This window comes from Gossypium hirsutum, chromosome A01 (genome assembly GCF_007990345.1).
Source record: "Gossypium hirsutum isolate 1008001.06 chromosome A01, Gossypium_hirsutum_v2.1, whole genome shotgun sequence".
In the NCBI taxonomy this organism is placed as follows: domain Eukaryota; kingdom Viridiplantae; phylum Streptophyta; class Magnoliopsida; order Malvales; family Malvaceae; genus Gossypium; species Gossypium hirsutum.
The window spans coordinates 44,138,070-44,155,458 of NC_053424.1; the positions used below are offsets into that span (position 1 = coordinate 44,138,070).

At 33.4% G+C, this 17,389-nt stretch overlaps 1 non-coding gene across 1 annotated transcript; it reads right to left on the bottom strand.

The window, feature by feature from the left end:
• Positions 1 to 14,136: 14,136 nt before the first annotated feature.
• On the bottom strand, positions 14,137 to 14,243 carry LOC121206716 (small nucleolar RNA R71). The gene has a single exon (XR_005901883.1). It is a non-coding gene; the product is annotated as a small nucleolar RNA R71 (small nucleolar RNA).
• Between the last annotated feature and the right edge of the window lie 3,146 nt (positions 14,244 to 17,389).

Here is a 17,389-nt window from a genome sequence, read left to right on the forward strand (position 1 = left end):
AGAAAGAAAACAAAAAAAAATGTGTGTTCATCCTTCAACATCTTTGACCGAAATTCAAAAGGAAAGAAAGGAGGAAATGTTGAAGAGGTTCGGCCATGCATGTAACTAGGCTAAGGTATGTTTGAGGTTGCTCCATGAGATTCATGTATATTTTAGTAGTTAGCTTGAGTTCTAACTAGCACATGGTTCAAATCTTTACTATGTCATGGAGATGATATTCGGCTAAGGTGGATTTGTGTTGATATCATTTGCATGCTAAAAGTGAAGCTTTGTAATGGTGCATGTGATGGTGGATTGATGATTCTTGAATCTTCTTTTTAGCATTTTTGAGTGAGACATTAAGTTCTTTGTTTAACCATGACCAAAAATTGAAATGGTATGGTGTTGTGATGCATTCGGCCATGGTAGGAAGTAGAAGGGAAAATATGGTTGTTGTTAGATGAAGTAGAGTCTAACAAATGAGCACATATGTGCATTAGTTGCTAGATGGAGAAGAATCGGCTAGCAAGTTGTGTGCTAAGGCCGAATATAATTTTTGTATATTAATGAGTAATGCATGTGTTGAATTGATGGAAAGGGAGAGGATGCTTTACTAGTGTATATATGTGTATGGGCCAAGTTTTGAACTTGAAACAAAATGGTGTTTAGTCAATACAAGTGACCATACTTGTAGAATGTATTGAGTGTTGCAATCGGCCTCAACATAGACATGTATGTTCGGCCACATGAATGAGTACATAAGTTGATGTGTATGTTCGGCCATAGGTAAGCATATTAATGGCTTTCTCTTGACTTAGAAAATTCGGCTAAGGGGAATATTAGCTAATATGTTGGATTCGATTCGTGATTTCGTACATATGTGACTCTAATGCCTAATGTATATATGGACTAAGTACCTTGAGGTTCTCTTTTGATGTTCAAATGAATTGTGTTAAATTGCTTAATGTGATTAAAAATGCGCATGACCATTGTGTATTTGAGCTAAAGGGTGGCCATATGACCTATTAAACTCCTTGTCATATTCGGCCATAAGTTAGCATAATGAGACTTTAATAAGTTAAATTTGTTTGAATTAGCTCAAGAGCTTAGAGGACCACAGTTGGATAAGGGGAAGGAAAAAGTTATCGAATAGCCGCCGAAATCGTTCGACCACATCTGAGGTAAGTTTTCGAGTAATGGAACTCAGATTATGATTTGATTAGATCATGTTTTAAGCAAATCAAAATCATGCTCTTTGTATGTGGCTATTGAGCCGAAATTTCAAGTGTGATAAGTGTCTTGTGTTTGAGCTTTGGTAATGAAAATGAAATACGGATGTGTCATGATCTATTGATAAATGTACATGGTTATTCGAATGATGTCCGGGCTAAGTCCCGAAGGCTTTGTGCTAAGTGACTATATCCGGACTAAGATCCGAAGGCATTTGTGCGAGTTACTAATTCCGGGCTAAGCCCGAAGGCATTGGTGCGAGTCACTAAATCCGGGTTAAGTCCCGAAGGCATTTGTGCGAGTTACTATAACCGGGCTATGTCCCGAAGGCATTTGAACGAGTAGCTATATCCGGTTAAATTCCGAAGGTACGTGATTCGGGAACGAGCGATCTTGCTGTAAAAATTTCAGTTAATACGCTTGTAAAATCCCAACAATGAGGTATGTTTCGTATGTGCATTGGAATAGTTGATTCCCTTCGAATAATATTCGTTCAGTCGAGTAATGAGCTTCCGGTATTTGGCTAAGATGATCCCTTATGTATGAATATAGGGGTTGGAATGTGAAGTAGGAATGATTTGAGAAAATGTATATATGGAATTATCCGTTTAGTTATATGAATGCTATACTTCTGATGTGCTTAAATTCTTTGCTCAAAACTTACTAAGCATTTAATGCTTACTCCGTTTCTTTGATTCTCTGCTTTATAGATTTTGGTTCTTCAGCTATCGGACTCGGGATTTTGAAGTCGAAGTCGCCCACACTATCAAAGCTCCTTTTGGTATACTTTTGGTTGAACTTTGAAATGGCATGTATAGGACTACCCTTTTGTTGTTGGTCATGAACCCTTCGGTTTTGTGTAAATTTGGATAGCCATGCAAAAATGGCTTAAATATACTTTGATCATAGCATTATAATCGTTTTGTATGTTGTCCGTCGAGAGGTATGGAAATGTTGGTAACGGTTAGCCATGGGAATGGTTATTCATGATCACTTTTGGTATATGTATGACAAACTCTAGTTGATCCATGGAGGATTATGAAATAGGTAAAGTTTACATTAAAAAAATAGATGCTGGCAGCAGCAGTGATGTGGATGTGAAAAATCACTAAAAATAGTAGGAATGGAGTTAAATAAGTGAATTTAGTTTGTGAACCCCTCGTGTCTGACTCCGGCAACGGTCTCGGGTACGGGGTGTTACACCGAGCATCCCTATCGCCGTCGGTCCTTCTTCTTCCCTTTTTGCCCATTATCACATTTCCTTTATTATTTTCATTATCTTTTTTATTATTAATCTTGTTATTATTATTATTATTTTCCTTTATTTACTTCTTTCTTTATTTATTTCTTTAGTTATTTATTCATTTTTAATTAGTTTTACCGCTTTTAGTTAGTATATCATGAATATTGTTTATTCACTATTGACTTTTTATTCCTTCTTGAAATTCTGGACATATTTTTTTATAAATATATATATTGTTTTTGATCTGATGTTATTTTATTTAGTAGTATTATGCTTGTCTTTAGTTTAGTTATTTTGATTTGTGTTTTGGTTGTTAGTAAGCTTTTTCATGTTTAGTTTTACTCAATATCAGCTCTTTGATTGGTCATAGCATGATTCTCTTTAGTTTTATTATTTTCATATTTATTAAGCCAATTATGAAACTTCATTAGCATGCATCTATCATGTTGGTTCGTCTATTTTAATATTTTCTTGCTTTATTGCAGATACACTATGACAAACACACAAGGCAAAACTAAGGTAGCCGTCTCCGCTTTGAAAAAGCGGAAGGGCCCCGGAGCGACCTCTTCCTCGAGCGCATCTGCAGAGGCTCGCCACCCCTAACTTCGATTTGTGGTAGGCCCACAAAAGGATCTATACCAGCTACACCGAGTACGACCACTTGGTTTGGGCCGATGCATTGATTGGGCAGCATTGGAGCAGGTCCGTTTGGCTGATGATGTACGCGCAATTATTGCTACAGCCTCGTGGGATAGATTCTTCACCATCATCGAGCCCACTTACACGGAGCTTACCTTGTAGCTCTGTGCTACATTTTCAGTCCAGTAGGTCATGTCAGTCCATGACGAACCAGGCACCAGCACTTTTTTCCTCGGTGGTTTGGTGCGACATATGAGCATCCTAGAGTTTAGTGCTGCTTTGGGACTCTACACAGAGGAGTTTATGTCTGCTGAGAACTTCCTTTAGCTTCATCGACATATTCATCACTCGCCCTCGCGTTGTTGGACCGATCTCACCGGCAGCCAAACTCCATATGACGCGAGTCGCTCGAAGGCGACTTCTCTCTCTCCAGCCCAACGATACATCCACGCACTCCTCGCTCATACCTTGACAGGACAGAGAGAGAGAGCACTGGAGTAGTGAGCACACACAACGCGTACTTTCTCTGAAGCATGGCCCATGGCCATATTATTGATTTGGCGTACTTTATCACTTTATCTTTTCGCCATCAGAATGAACGCCATAGGAGGGGCCCCATCTGTCTCGGTCCTTATGTGACTCGCCTCGCTCGACACTTTGGTCTTTTCAGCACACCGGAGCAGTCCTCGTACTTACCCTAGTCGATCAGATGTCCCCTTAGGGCATCCCAAGCATGATCCACATGAGGATGATGGAGCGACATCGTGGATTTGACGCCCCTCAGTACAGACTTTTTCAGTTTGACGTTTAGCATGACCCAAAGGACTTCACTGATGATGTTCCTCCCTACCACGAGGATCTACCTCCACCACCACCTTCGAGTCACCGCCCTATTCATTCTGCTGCTACCCTTGCGGATCTCTTAGAGTGATTTACTTGATTCGAGCAGCAATGTTTTTAGAGGTTCGAAAACATCGATCCCACTCTGCAGTAGATATGTCAACACCTCTATATTTCATCTTCAGCACCGACGACTCACGATGCTGACTTCTCTGATGATGAGGACCATTGAGTCTGTTTTATTTTATTTTATTTTTATTTTATTTTATTTTTCTGATTATTTGTATTTTCATAAGACTTCTTTACCGCTTTCATATTTCGAACTATATTAGTATGGTTGTTTCTAATCGAGTAACCCTTTAATTCTCTTCACCCTTGTGTTTATTTTCTTATCAGTGGCTCAGAATTTTGCATTACAACTACACTTATCTCCAATTCCGCTTTTCACTATTCTGGGAATTTCGTCCAACAATTAGGGCAGTTTCAATTCTCTCCCTCTCTTATGATATTCTGGTAATATTATGATTATATTTGTTTGTACATTGAGGACAATGTACATCTTAAGTGTGGGGAGGTTATCTATAGAATTATTAGAAAATCCCTAAATTATATCTTGTGTTTAAGTAATTTTCTCACATTACTATTAGAATGAATTCTTATTGATTTATGATTATCATTGATGTGTTTTAGATTAAATTCATAGGTAATTATGCATTGATTGTTTAAACTTTAAGACATTAGAGAATCAAGCATGATAAGTCTATTTTCAGAATTAAAAATTTTAGGTTGTTTCCCTAAATTGAGGTATTACCTTGAAGTTTGAAATTTGCAAGATTGGCATCAAAAGCCATAATTTTTGTGAGAATTTGAGCCTTTAGAGCATACATTTATTCTTGCTCACTTTATTATTGGTTATGAGTGTGTCAATATTGATTTGTTATTCTAGAACTTGCTTCTATTATACATGTCAAGACCATACCTTTGACTTGATATACTAAGATGATAAAGGCACCTAGGTTTTAACCCACTTATCCCATAAAAAGCCTACCTCCATAATTAACCCTTAGTGAACCCCTTCGAGTCTAAGAAACCATTTCTTGATTTACCCATTAATATTAACCCATAACTCATTTTTGATTCGTTGAGAATTTTTTCCCAATTTTATTGACTCCCTTTTTGTCGAGATTTGATTTGGTTAGTTGCCTAACTCTGCTTTTCAGTTGTTTAATTTTATTTTATTATTCAAAAAAAAAGGAAAAAAATACAATTATGTTGATTATTACTAGTTTCTTGGTTTGAGCTTAAATAGTTAATTTCATTTTAGAAGATCATGTTGCTCTTAAATTATTTCGATTGATGTAATTATTCAGTATTAGTTTATTTTCTAGTTAGTTAATTTATCAATTCAATCTCGATTCTAACCTTCTTTTTCAGCCTTTATCCACACCTTTAACCCAAGCCCTATTACAACCTTTTAAATACCTTTTGATTTGTGTATCATATTATTTTATAGTGGTAGAGATTTGATTTTCATGTAAGCCTATGGTAATAACTTTTCATGTTTGACTCTTGAGTGCTTAATTTTTGAACCTTAAACACTTTGAGTGATTTGAGTGAATATTTAGTAAGGATGTTAAATCTTGTTAGTTTTGGATTAAAGGTAATTATTTAGATAAAGGGAAATACCTATGTTTTCATGCGTTAAAAAAATGTTTGACTTGGACTGTTTGAATCTTTAGGACTCTTTTAGTTGAATTTTCAATGCATGATTATTTGTGAATTATTTTGAAACACTATTGATGAGGATTATGAATTGAGAAAGTTTAATTTTAAGTGTGAGTTGAGGATTTTGCTTGAGGACAAGCAAATGCTTAAGTGTGGGGATATTTGATAAACCAAAAATGTAACATGTTTTAATCCCATGCTTGGCATGTTTTTGGGTGATTTATTACATAAATTAGTGAATTCGATGCTCCTAATCCTTTAATTTCATGTTTTATACTTAGGAGAGTATGGGGGAACAAAAGAAGCAAAAAACAGGCCAAAAAGGGACAAAACGAGCTAATTTAAAGATCCACATGGCCAAGACCATTTCCACACGAGTTGAGCACACACCCGTGTGAGCCATACGGGCTAGCCACACGCCCATGTGGTAGCTTGTGTTGATATCGCTCCCCATTTCCTAAACATGCAGAAAAAGCCAATTTTTAGGGTTTCCAAGCATTGTAAAGTCTATATAAACACACTAGAAGTAAACCTAAGGGGGACACACAGAGTAGCAAGCAGAAATTACTCGAAGGAAGCCATTGGAATCATCTCGAAGCAGATCCACTTCAAGCTTGAAGATCTCTATTCAAATTTCTCTTGAAGTTTATTTGGGTTTTTTATGTCTTGTTATTTTTCTAAATTTTAGATGTTTTCCTTTTACATTATGAACTAAACTCTCTAAATACCTAGGAAGGATGAAACCTACGATGGATCTTATTATTTAATTATCCGAATTACATGATAAATACTTGTTCTTGTTCTTAATTATGTGTTCTTAATCCTTGCCTTAATATTTTCAGGATATTAATCCAAGTTTGATGTGCTTATTTAGTGGAGAAAAAGTCCTTGTTTAAGACTAGATCTAGCATAATTAAGCGGAGTTCCATGCAATCCTAGAAATAGGACGACATAAATTTTCCGGATTAGAGTCAAATCTAATAGGGAATCCATAGATCGAGTTAATGAGACGATAAGGGTATTAATTAGAAAGAGATTTCAATTAGTCAACCTAGAGTCAGTTGTTCTTAGTATCGAAAGAGATATTAACATAATTTAAGGATTTCTACGGATCAAGACAAGTGAATAAATCGTTTGATTCAGAGTCAGAATAATAAGTGAAGTTTAGGTGGATTCTTTCCTGGGTATTGTCCTCATCATAAGTTTTCTTCAAGTATTTTTCCCAATTCGCTCTTTGTCGTGTTCATCGTTAATTAGTTTAGTTAAAATTAGATTAAAACAAATCCCTTTATTTATAGGCTAAATAATAGAAAGATAGTTATTACTAGTACTTTTAGTCCTCATGGATACGATATTCCGGACTCACCATAACTATACTACTAATCGATAGGTGCGCTCGCCTTAGTCGAAATATTAGTTAGTTTCGTGACTCATCAATCGCCTAATGTAAAATTAGGCTTCCAATTTGAAACATATTAAACATTTTCTTGCTCAATCATCTAAAATCATAATACTCAAATTCAAATCATAACCACAAATTTGCTAATTTAATCTTATGAAAAATATAGTATTCATCTCAAAACATAATTTTATAAATACTAACTAGATCCTTCAAACTCATCCAAAAATCATAAAAATAAAATAATATAAATATAACTAGTCATAATACACTAAATATTCTAAAGCTTTATGTAATGAAAATAAGATATTAGCACAAACCAAAGTTTTAATCGCTTTACTCATTTTCTTTGCCTTTCTCCTTCAAGATGTTCGCTTTGTTTTTAGCTACAATAGGAGCAATTCAATAAGAAACAACACCATTTATCCATTCTAAAACTAAAACTAATAACAACAATCTTAAATATGCATGATTATTCATATTGACAACTTAAATTTTCTAGTCTGAAATTCGCATATCTTTCGACTCGATTATTTGTTTTCAATTCCGTCTTCACCAAAGTACTCACTGCTTCACAAGCTATCATTTAATGCCAATATTACACAAAGTGGCCAATGTTCTCTACTTCCCCTTTAACATGGCCAAATATACCAAATAAACTTTTCATCCATTTCTATTTCTTTTTCACACTTCTAACAAGCTAGAACTCATCTTCTAATCATTTCCTATCCCAAAATATATCTATTTCAGTTAAGCTTTCTAAGCTTCCATCAATGTCCTTTAATGGAACCTTTCAAAATACTTGATAAAATTTAAACTATTGTTATATATATGTTAAACAAGCTTTAATTATTCAAAATCATTTAAAGTCATCATGAAACTTTTGATTTTTTTAAGAAAAGGTAAAATTGCCATTAAGTCCTTTCCATAAAAAAATAGGATAATTGCACTTTAGTCTCTATACTTTTCTAACTTGTTCAATTTAATCCTTGAACTCGATAAAAAAATTTTACTTAATCACATACTCCTAATAATAATAATAATCCTCTGTGTTTTCATGTCTGATAGTTTTCTCTAAAAACGATCCCAATTTCTTATACTACTATTTATTTATAGATCACTTATTTAAGGACTTCTACCATAAATATTCTTCTTCTCTCTATTTTTTTTTAAAAAAGTGGGGATGTTACATGAGCACCTTCATCAAGCATACGGGATGCTGTACCTGGTGACCCTAGTCAGTGCCACCCTTAGTGAGAACAGGTTGGGGCACTAATGCTTCAACACATTTTGATTGTTCCTAAAATTTTCAATAGATTGAAAGGGCTCTTCATCTTCTAAAAGAGTGAGCTTTATGCATGCCATGGATGATCAAGCAAACTAAAATACCGGGTATAAAGAATAAAAAACAAACTTGAAAGGAAGAGGATATACTTTAAAAAGAGATAACGAGAGAATCAATGAAAAGGTTTTGAAGGTTTCTAACTCTCTCAAATATATAGATAATGATTATTTGATAAGAAAGCCCTTGTCCAAAATAAATATTACCCTCTGAAAATAAGCAATAATATCATTAATGATATTCTTTCCCAACAATAAATGATTGCAACCTCATACACTCCAACCGTGATATCTTCAATAATCAAGAATTGACACAACATCAATGATCAATATTCAGATGCTTTCCACATCAAAAGCCTAGTTTTCAAACTCGACACAAACCAATCGAGTTTCTCAAGCCTTCAAACCTTGTTGCATTTAGGGCTTTAGAAAAGAGATTAGCTAGTTGATGTTCAATTTTGACATGGTGTAATTCTACTGTTCCATTCTCCACAAGCTCACCTTTGAAATAGTGATTCTTGTCAATGTGTTTTGTCCTTGAATGTAAGACAATAATCTTTGATATGCTGGTCGCAATTGAATTGTCACAATAGACAGTTGTTGGATTCGGTGCCTTAAGTGTAGTATATTCGTTTGTACACTTGTAGTTTTTTTTGAATAAATTGGTTAATAAAATGATTCAAAAATTATACTAATATTCTTTGTATGATGTCCTCATGTGTTTTTTGCATGTAAATTAAAATAGAATCAAATATTAGCTTAGTGGTTTTCCAATATTTAACTAATACTAAGCGGTATTACATGGCCGGATCGTAATACAGAAAGACATCTTATATTTTATACGAATCTAAACATGTGTTTAGTCTAATTGAAAATGAGCAAACTGATTGAAAGACTAATATGTCGTCTATCAAGTCCAATTGGAGATATGTTTTGTCTTAGGCATTGAAGCGGATGACTCCTAGAAGATAGAGACATAGATGTGACTAATTGGAATGACAGTACATTGGACTAGACCCAAGAAAAATAGATCCTAAATTCATTTATGGATTTATTCACTTGTGATATTCATAATGTGGCATACCTTAATCCTGAGTGGATGATGGACTATGTATGCATAACTCGTACACTTTAATGTAAGTAAAAGTCTAAGTTCGAATAGATAAGGAACTGAAAGCTAGTACGTCGGGTACATGACTTCTGTAACATGTAACATCATTCACAATAGTGGAATTAATAGCCTATGACATGGGTAAATGATATTCTCTCATTGGCATTACATGATAGATGAAAAGTAAACGTGGCCACAGGTATTTTGTCTTTGTGATGAATGACTTAATTACTATATATAGTAATTAAATTTTTATGAAGGAAGATGTAATGGTTACCATGAGATAAAATAGGATCATATCAGGAGAATGAATTTATCCCAAAGACATTAAGGATATCCTATGAGAGTAACACACTTATGAAAAGGCCATTGGACGAGCACTGGTCAAGTAGCTTTCGTAATGGTGTGTAATTCGGGAGAGCTCATGTTGGATCTATTGCCCTAAGTGTAGTATATTAATTGGTAAACTTGTAACTTTTTTGAACATATTGAATAATAAAATAAATTCATGGATTACATTAATATACTTTGTATGATTGTCCTTGTATGGTTTTTGCACGCAAAGAAAAATGGAAGCAAATGTTTCTCATTGGTTTTCTAACGCTTAAACTAATACTAAGTGGTATTACGTGGTCAAATCTTACTACGAAAAACAACTTGTAGTAGTAGAGGAACCTAAACATGTCCTTAGTTTAATTGGAAACAAGCAAACTGATTGAAAGACTAATATGTTGTCTATCAAGTCCAATTATAGAGATGCTTTGTCTTAGGCATCAGAGCGGATGAATCCCAAAAGATAGAGACATAGATATAACTGACAGTACATCGGACATGACCTAACCAGAATAGATCTTGAATCTATTTATGGATTTATTCACTTGTGATGTTCATAGTGTGGCATACTTAAATCTTGAGTGGATGACGAACTATGTAAGCATGACTCGTACACTTTGATGTAAGTAAAAGCCTAAGTTCAAATAGATAAGTAACCGAAAACTAGTGCATTGGGTGTACGACTTCTATAGTATGTAGCATCATTCAAAATAGTAGAATTCATAGCTTGAGACATGGATAAATGATATCCTAACATTGGCATTACATGGTTGATGAAAAGTAAATGTGGTCACCAATCATTTGTCTTTGTGATGAATGACTTTATTACTATTTGATAGTAATTGACTTTTCATGAAAGAAGATGTAATGGTTACCATAAGATAAAATATGAATATATTGGGAGAACGAATACTATCCTAAAGATATTAAGGATATCTTATGAGGGTAACACACTTATGACAAGATCATTGGAGGAGCACTAATCGAGTTGCTTTTGAAATGGTATATCATTAGGAAGAGCTCAGTCACGATATTATAGTGGAATGACTTCTTGAGTAAATGAGTTTATAATTAATAGGCAAAAAGCTAGAGCTTAATTATAAATCATTTGAGCTGCAATTGCATATGTCCAATCCCCTAGCTCGTTAAAACTAAAAATGAATTCCGTGTTGAATCAAAATGAACATAATGAATAGAAATAGAGAAATGAAAAAAAAATCAAGAAATGATTATGGTTTTCTCCAAAATGAAAATGAAAATGAGAATGGAGAAAATGACATCATTTGAAAATAAATGTGGTTTTCTAAAAATTAAAATGAAAAAAGAAATGAAAATGAAAATAAAAATAAAAATGAGAAATGAATTCATTTAGAAATGAATATGGAATTCTCAAAAATGATCGGAAGATTGAGTTTATGTTTTTTAGCTATTTTAAAGCCCGAAAATGAAAATAAACCATACGATCACAGTGAACAAGTTGAATAGTGAAATATTAAATAAATTGTCTCGAAAATTTTATCAAGGGTAAAGTTGTCATAATTTTACCAGGGGTAAAGTTGTCATTATTTTACCAAAGGTAAAATTGGGATGAGAAAATTATTTAACTAAATATAAATATTAAAGTTTAATTTGGAAATAGAAGAAAAGAATCAGGTTCGATCAAATTACAAAGTACTAGGTTTTAAAATCCTAGAAGTACTCATAATTGAACCCAATCTAAGAAAGTACCAAAATCCCCTTATGGAATATGAATGGGTGACAACCCTAGTAGGAACACTAGGGGTGTAACGCCCACCCTAATCCTATTCTAAGTAGAGAGTGTTTTTCTATTTGAAATAAACTTCTTTAATTCAACAAGGGTTTTACCTTCTCTCCCTATAAATAGATTGCACCCATAGAGCTATTTACAAAACTTTAAGATATCATTATTCGGCCCTAAAATAGAGAGACTTTTATTCTCTAAGAATTAAATATATTTTTCAAAATAAAAAATCTATCAGTTTCTATTTCAGAAGAGAATTTTCATTCTCACCCCAAAAGAAAAGAAAACTATTTCTAGTTTTTGTGTTTGATTCGATTTGGCCGAGCCCACACTCAAGGCAATTCGTGGTACGAGAATAGCGGAGAAGATCATTTAGTTGAAAGCCGGGAATAAAAAGGATCCGTCTATCTAAAAACACAAGTACATTTTGGTCTAGGTTTTATTGCTATAAATATCACAAACCGAGTTTATTTTCAAAATTTTTATTTTTTATTGTGCAAGAAAACCTTTTTCAAACCTATTTTTTTCCAACAAGCTCAATCACGATACTATAGTAGAATGATTTCATGACTAAATGAATTTATAATTAATAGGTAAAAAGCTGGAATTTAAATATAAATCATTTGAGCCCTAATCATATATGTTCAATCGATCCCTCCGCTAGCTCTTTGAAACCAAAAATGAATTGAATGTTGAATCAAATGAACATAAATGGATAGAAATGATAAAATTAGAGAAATGAGTTGTATTAAAAAATGAATGTGGTTTCTCTTCAAATATGGAAATGACTTGATAATTAATTTAAGTTTGAAAATGAAATTAAATTAATAAGTATTTGTGAATCCGTAGAATGTAGAAATTAAATATATTTTCTCATAAACTCTTTTACGGTAAAATTTTCATGATTTTAATGGAATAAGAATATGGTTGAGAAAATTATTTAATTGGAAACTTTTATTTATTTAAATTAATTTAATAAATAATGTCTATTTTGAGAGAATATAAAAACATGTACTAGGTTAGATTAAATTATAACGTGTTGGGTTAAAAGTCTAAGAAGAACATATAATTGGACCCAATACAAGATACACATTGAATCACCATCATAACACATATGAGGGTAGGCACACCCAATTAGTCACCCATCTAGCCTAGTTCAACTAGGAGATTGATTTTTCTATTAAATAAACATTAAATGCATTCTACTAATTCATCTGGAGTTTCACTTCCTTTCCCTATAAATATATGGTATCGGTAAAATTAAAAATTCAATAAGATACGTAATTTTTGAAATATTGTTATTCTTCTCGAAAACAGTGAGAATTTATTTCTAAGTAGAAATTCTATTTTTCAGGAATAATAATTCTACTAGTTTCTATAAGAGAGAGATTTACTTTCCTACTGAAAGTAAGAAAATTATTTTTGGTTTTGTGTTTGATTTGTAATTGTTTGAGCCCACACTCGAAGCAATTTGTGATACGAGAATAATAAAGAAGACTACTCGATTGAAAACTAAGAACGTCTAGGATCTGTCTCGCTCAAAGCACATGTATTATTTCGGGAAAAAATTTATTGCTATAAAGATTACAAACCGACTCGATTTTTAAAATTTTATTTTTCCGTTGTGCAAGAAAACTATTTTCAAACCAGAATTTTTTTCCAACAATTTGTACCAAAGGCAAGGTGTGCTACATTTATAGTATAAACTAATACCGAAATTTCTCTTTTCTTCATGTTTGATGAATTTTTATAAGATTTGGCATTCTTGTAATTATCAATATCTTTAAGGATATTTATGTTATTATTTTGTTATTTATATGATAAAGTAATTTTTCCAAAATTGTGAAATTTGAATGTAATTATTATTAATTTCCGGGTATGTAATTAGATCGTTGGCTATCATCTCCATGTAGGATTTATTTATTTTATTATTCTCAGATAATTTATATGAGCCAGAAACAGACCTAAAACTTATGTAACCAATATTTTCGGTGGAACCCAAAGAATCAAGAAGCATCTAGGCTGATCGAGACGATGCAAACCCAACCCAACCAAACTAGAAAAAGACCTATGGTCATCCAGCAACGGAGACTGTCGATGGTCTGATGGTGGTGATTGATGGCGGTGGTCAGCAATAGTAGTGAACAAACGACGGCAACTGTAAAATAATGATGACAACAATTTCAACTGGTACAACAACTGATAAGTGTTGCAATTGCAATGTCAGACCTATAGTTGCTAAAAATAATTTTGAGATTAAGTCAAACACAATTTCAATGGTGCAGCAATATGTTAAGTTTGATGGGTTGTAAGATGAAGATCTGAATGCTCATTTGGCTAACTTTCTAAAGATTTGTGACACTTTCAAGATCAATGGTGTTACTGATGATGCCATACACTTACGATTGTTCTAATTTTCTTTGAGGAGCAAGACAAAATAGTGGTTGAATTCATGTCCAAGGGGTTCTATCACAACTTGGGATCATATGATTGAAAAGTTTTTATTGAAATATTTTCCACCGACTGAAAAAACTAAATTAGGGAACGACATGTCTTCGTTTGCCCAAATTGAGCTTGAGACACTATATGATACATGGGAGAGATTTAAGGATCTTTTGATAAGATACCCTCATCATGGGTTACCTTTGTGGTTGCATGTTCAAACATTTTACGATGGTTCGAATCCCTCGACTAGATAGATGATTGATGTAGTAGTTGGCAAAACATTGAATACCTGAGGCAACCTAAGAATTTATTGATGAGATGGCAATGTATAATTATTAGTGGTAAGTCACGAGAACAAAACCGATCAAGGTAGCCAGTGTTTTTAATATGGATGCAATTGTTATGTTGGTGAGTCATGTTGAAGCCCTGAGTAAAAAGATTGATAGTTTGAGTTACAGTAAACCTGGGAATTTGGTAATGCAATGCAATGCGACTAGAGAAGGGATGATCAACCCAGAATGTTTACCATTTGGTTCTAACATGGATCATGAGAAAATTAACTTTATAAGTAACAATTTTAGACCTCAGAACAACTGCTATAGCAATAATTATAATCCAAGAAGGAGAAATCATCAAAATTTTTCTTGAGGTGGTCAAAGAAATCAAAGGTTACAACCCTCTTCGGTTTTTCAGCAACCTTGTTAGCAAGAAAAGAAACCAAACCTTGAGGAGATGTTAAGTAAATTTATTTTGGTGTCCAAAACTAGATTTCAGGACACTAAGAAAACTTTGAAAAATCAGCAAGCATTGATTCAAGGGCTTGAAAATCAGATTGGATAGCTCGCTAAACTGGTTTTGAAAAGACAACAAGGTAACTTACTTAGTAACACTAAAACTAACTCAAAGGAGCAAGTCCATGCAATCACTGTTTGAAGCATGGAAGGGTTAGTCGAGCTTAAAAAGAAGTTGAATCTAGAAGCTATTGAAAAAAATGATAGGTTTGAGGAAAGCAAGAAAGAGCATAATTTAGTGGTCAGAGAATACGAACCACGAATTCCATATCCGGCAATAGTGAAGAAAGACCGCATGAACGAACAATATGATAAATTTCTTGAACTTTTGAAAAAATTTCATATTAACTTACCTTTGTTGAAGCCCTTTCGCAAATGCCTAAGTATACAAAAATTTTAAAGAAGTTGTTAACAAATAAAAGGAAGTTAGACGACTTGTCAACAGTGGAGCTCAATAAAGATTGCTCGGCCATTCTCCAAAACAAACTACCCACCAAGCTTAAAGGTTTAGGGAGATTTACTATTCCTTATTTTATTGGTAGCTTAAATGTTGAAAAATATTTGGCTGGTTTGGGGGATAGTATAAATCTAATACCGTATAAATTGTTCAAACAACTTGGTCTTGGAGAACCAAAACCCACTAGGTTGAGTATTCAATTAGCTGACAGATCAATTAAGTATCCTAGAAATATTATTGAGGATGTACTTGTTAAATTCAATAAATTTGTATTCCCTATTGATTTTGTTATATTGGACATGGATGGGGATATTAAAATACCCATGATCTTATGCTGAGGGTAGGTGATGAAGAGGTTACTCTTCAAGCTCATGAGTTTGTGATAGATTCTAGTGAGCGAGATGATACTTGTTATTCTGTTAATGTTAGTAATCATGTAACTCGGTATTCTTTGCAGGAAATCACTCATGAAGATGTGTTAGACTTAAATCTTGTTCAAAGTGATTGAAATCAAGGGACAAGTGAATAGAGAATGTTACAGCTCGATGAACTAGATGAGTGGCAAGCAAAAGTTTATGAGAAACTAAGAAATTACAATGAAGAAACAAAAAAACGTCATGATGTGCATTTAAAGAGGACTAATCAATTCAAAGCTGGTGACAAAGTGCTACTAAACAAGTCAGATCCACGAATATTCCCTACAAATATTAAGTTAAAAGGTCAAACCCATTTGTGGTACAGAACGTATTCTCATACAGAACTAGTGAGGTAACACATCCTGAATATGACACATTTAAGGTAAACGGTCATCTACTTAAACTTTTTTTTGGTGGTGATATTGATAATGAGAGAAAGAAGCTTCGGCTCCAAGATCCACCTTAACTGTTAGCTTGAAAAGGGAAGTTGAGCTTAGACTCTAAATAAGGGCTTTTTGGAAGGCAACCCGAAAGTGTTTATTTTATTTTAATTAATTTGTATGCTTAGTACACTTTTTTTATTATTACTTAAAAAATTGAAAAATAATTGAAAAAAAAAGTTAAAATTTTTAAACAAAGTGATCTACATGGTCTGGGGTGATCCACACGATCGTGTGTGACACACAGCCTGTACACATGAGCGTTTCACAGGTCATATGAACACTAGAACTAATTTTTCAAAATTATTTTTTTGACTTGCACAGCCTGGAAAAATGGCCATGTAACCAATACGCCCATGTACACAGGCGTGGGAGAAGTGAGCGACAACAACACACAATCTGGGTGATTCCACATGGTCGTTTGTGACACACGACCTGGACACACAGGTGTGTTACAGGTCATGTGAACACTAGAGAAAATTTTTAAAATTTTCTAATAGGCCACACGGCCTAACCTAGACCCTACGATGGATTCTGTTGTTTGATTTTTATTTTACCCAATAAATACTTAGGTCTTGTTCTCAATTATGTGTGCTTAATTCTTGGTTTGATATTTCTAGATTATTGATTCATGTTTGATGTATTTATATCAGAGGTGGAATAAACCCAATTTAAGAGTAGATCTTGCATAATTGAGTGGAGTTGCATGCGATCCTAGAAATAGGATGACATAAACTACCAGATTAGAGTCAAATCTAATAGGGGAATCCATAGATCAAGTTAATGCGATAATAAGGGTTTTAGTTAGAATGAAATTTCAATTAATCAACCTAGAGTCAGTTGCTTTTACTCTCAAAAGAGATATTAGCATAATTTAGGGATTTCTCTGTATCAAGTTACTAAGTAAAGAAATTGTTTAATTTAGATTGATAGTGACAAATGAAATCTAGGTGAATTTTTTCTTAGGTATTGTTTTACTTCTTGGTTATTATTTGGTTATTTTCCTAATTTGTTCTTTATCGTGTTCATTAGTAACTAATTAATTTTAGTTTTTAATCAATCACTTGAAGTTTTCGGTTAAATAATAGAAAGGCTGTAATTACTAGTAGTTTTAGTCTTCGTGAGAATGATATCTTTTCTCATCGTAACTCTACTATTAATTGATAGGTGCACTTACCATAGTAAAATTTTTAGTTGGTTCTTTGGTCATCAACAACAGAAGTCCATGGTGGCAAAAT